Source organism: Dipodomys ordii, unplaced genomic scaffold, assembly GCF_000151885.1.
Source record: "Dipodomys ordii isolate 6190 unplaced genomic scaffold, Dord_2.0 Scaffold54, whole genome shotgun sequence".
Lineage (NCBI taxonomy): Eukaryota > Metazoa > Chordata > Mammalia > Rodentia > Heteromyidae > Dipodomys > Dipodomys ordii.
In genome coordinates, this window is record NW_012267270.1 from 4911208 (window position 1) to 4914654 (window position 3447).

Here is a 3447-nt window from a genome sequence, read left to right on the forward strand (position 1 = left end):
CCGCTCCCCGCCCCCGGCCCCGGAGCAGCCCAGCCCCGTCCAGATCCCTTTCAGGACACGGCAGCCGCAGCTAAAGATAGGAGGACACCTCACCGGCGGCTAAAATTACGGCCCTCGGCCCCGGTGGGGACCCTAGGCGGCCGGAGGACGCCCCTCCACCCCACCCCGCTCCCAGGGGCGCAGCACGGGCTCCCGCACATAATGGAGGGGGCACGGAGAAGCCCGGGGTCGGGAAGCGCAGCGTCCCGAGGAACATGAGGGGTCACAAGCGGGGCTGCCGGGACCGGGAAACCCGGGCGGGAGACACCACGGGGGCCGAGGCGCGCGGGAAAGGACCGGCGGGGAGGCGAGGCCGGGCGGGACAGGGGGCGGCACGAGCTGGAACAGGGCGCTACCAGGATGGGCCTCTCAGAGGTGCCCGCGGCGCCGCAGACTCACCGTGAGACGCTCAGGCGGCGGCGAATCCGCGGGTGGCAGAAGCCGCAGAGCTGGACTGCGCGGAGACGGGTCCTGACCCGGCCAGTGCACTTACCGTGCGGACCAAGGCCCCGAGGCCCCGCCCCCGGAAGGCTGAGCCAATGGCAGGGCTCCTACATACGGCCCCCGCCCCCGCCCCGCCCACCCGGGCACCTCCCAGGCTGCAGATGCGCGACGCCACGGTCTGGCGGATGCGAGCTCCCGGAGCTCCATCCTGCTCCCCCCACCCTCTCCCCCAGGTGCGGGCCCGGAGTCGTCCGGGGGCCATCGGCGAGGACCGCGCAGGTTCCAGCTGTGATCGCGGGAGTCAAAACACTGGGCTCTAGACGTGCCGGAGGAGAGGCGGGCGAAGACCGAATTCTTCAGCATCCGCTGGGCGCCCTTGGCCGGGCTCCTGGCCTTGCGGGCGGGGAACAAGCATGTTCCGTGACTACCACGGTAACGAACCCCGCCTTGAAGGCGCCTCGGTTAAATTAAGTCTTACAAACTTAGGTTGGCTTTGAAGGCTTGGGAGAGAACCTTTTGCCTGGACACGCCTGTATTTACTGTCCAGCGAGGTGACTTCCTGGGTGGGTTCCTCCGCACGCTCATTCATTCAGACGATCGGGCATGCCCAATGGGAAAGCCTTGTAGAAGCGTTGCTGGCGATCCACTGAGATAGACTGTTGCAATTCACTCAATTCAACAAATGTTTGTTGAGCATCTACTAAGGTCGAAAGGCTGTTCTTTGTTGGTGAGGAAAATGCGAAGAAGGAAAAAAAAACAGTAAAATAAAAACCCCAAGGTCCAGGTCACCTTGATATCTTTACAGGTGTGAAGAAGAGTGAGGCAAAGAAAGGTAGGAAGTGGGGCTGGGGAGGTGGCCCAGTGGTAGAGCGCTTGCCTTGCATGCATGAGGCCCTGCGTTCGATTCCTCAGCACCACATAAGCACATTCAGAAAACTGGAAATGGTGCTGTGGCTCAAGTGGTAGAGTGCTGGCCTTGAGCTGAAGAGCTGAGGGACAGTGCCCAGGCCCAGAGTTCAAGCCCCACGACCGACAAAAAAATGTCATAGTTGTAAATAAGAAAGGAAAGAGAAAATAGCCCTCTGGTCTCTGGGGAGGGGAAATGCATATCAGGCCACACAGACACATGAGAGCAGAGAAGGAGAAGCATCAGGAGAAGCAAAGAGAAACCTATATGCTGCACTCGGGAGATAAGGCTTGGGTTGAAGATGTAAGCCAGATGAGCCCATTTCCTCCACTGTCTCCATGTCAAGACTCTCCAGACCTGCACAGGAGCCATCCGCCAATTTCTCTGCCTTAATCTCTATCCTAGGCAGGCGGAGGGTGAGCGGGCAGGGCAGGAAGGAGGAAGGAAGATACAGGAGTGGCAGAGTCCCAACTTCCCTTCCACTCCCCCCAAGCATAGGCTCTCGCTCAGGAAACCCCACCTCAGGCCAGTCATGCTGCGCCACTGCCCAGACACTCTGCTCCCCCCAGCACCTGCAGCTCAAGACACAAAGGACTGACTCTCTGGCGGACCCAGCAGAGCCTGGAGGCGCTTCAGGGAGGGAAGGCTGTGAGCACCCTGAGGTCTTGGCACTCGGTTTCTTGTTCATCCTGTAGCCACCTGCCAGGCCCCAGAGGGGTGCTGACACTACCCAATCTGTCGCTTGCTGGGTTAAAAGACCTAGGGTAGCTTCCTTTCACTCTTGGAGAGTCAGGGGCTGCCTGGGTGGATTTGCCCGGAGTCTGGGCCAGGTCCTCACTCATCCCCGCCTCTCTAGACTAGAGTGCCAAGACAGCTTGAGTGTTTCCATAGCAAACCGGGCGTCCCTGACAGCTGTCTCCCTCAGAGCCAGATGTACCCACCCAATTCCAGATGTGGGGAGAGCCGGGGCTAAGGGGAAGGGTGGGGTCAGCATCAACCACCCAGGGGACAGCTGGGAATTACAACCAACAAGCCCCAAGAATTCCGATTTGGCAGCCGTGGGACGCTGCATTTTCTCATGCTAATGCTCACAGCCACATTGCAGAGCGTGTCATAACTGCCCTGGACCTCAGAGATGTTCGGGAATATTGCCAAGTTCATGGAGCTAGCAAGGGCTGTGTGATCATGCAGCCTGGTCCATGTACCTCCAGGGCACCCGGGCCGCACAATGTGTGATCTGGTTGGGAAATGGGAGAGAAACTATCCTCATTCTTCTAGTTGAACCCCTTTGTTGCTCCTCCCCTCAACTTGCAAGTGTCCAGAGATAAGAGAATGAGCTCCAGTTAGGACAAGGCTGAGGAGTGTGGGAAGTAGTGGGCGGAGCGTCTTAGGCGCTCTGGACAGAGCCCTGGGCCTTCCTCTGAGAGATAACTTTCTAAGGAGAGCCCCTCCCACCACCTGGAAAACTAGGCCACCCCTCACTAAGGACAGCCAAAGAGAAGCCCCCTGAGTTTGCAAACAGGCTGTGCCTGGCACCAGTGGCTCAAGCCTATAATCCTGGCTACTCAGGAGACTGGGATCTAAGGATCCCAGATGGAAGTCAGCCCTGGTGGACAAACTCAAGAAACTCTTATCTCCAACCAACCAGCAACAAGCCAGAACTGTGGGTGTGACTTAAGTGGTAGATCTTCAGCTGAAAGGGAAAAAGCCCAGAGAGGGCAAGGTCCTGAGTTCAAATTCCAGTACCCACACATACATGCATACAAAAATAAGAGCCAAGCTTAGAATCCTGCACTATCTGAGGCTGTGACCTTGGGTGAAACACCTCTGGTCTCTGGACCTCACCTTCTCAATCTGTAAGATGGGTTGACAATGAAACACCCAGGTTTATTGCCAGTGAGAGGTCAATGCACACCAGGTGGGGTCAGAGGCCACAGTCAATCTAGTTAGATGGATACTCAAAAAAATCATCCTCAAGTCCCGCCCAGCCACTTTGGTTCTTTGGGGAGGGGACAGAGCCTGGAATAAGGACAAAAACAATCCACACCCCCCACTCC

The 3447-nt window shown here is 58.0% G+C and overlaps 1 protein-coding gene across 1 annotated transcript in view; it reads right to left on the reverse strand.

The window, feature by feature from the left end:
- The window catches only part of Cdc42ep2 (CDC42 effector protein (Rho GTPase binding) 2), an 8332-nt gene extending 7804 nt beyond the window's left edge, over window positions 1-528 (reverse strand). The window contains exon 1 of the mRNA XM_013020940.1: window positions 439-528. The gene's annotated coding sequence lies outside the window, so the exon portion shown is untranslated. The remainder of the gene's footprint in view (window positions 1-438) is intronic.
- Between the last annotated feature and the right edge of the window lie 2919 nt (window positions 529-3447).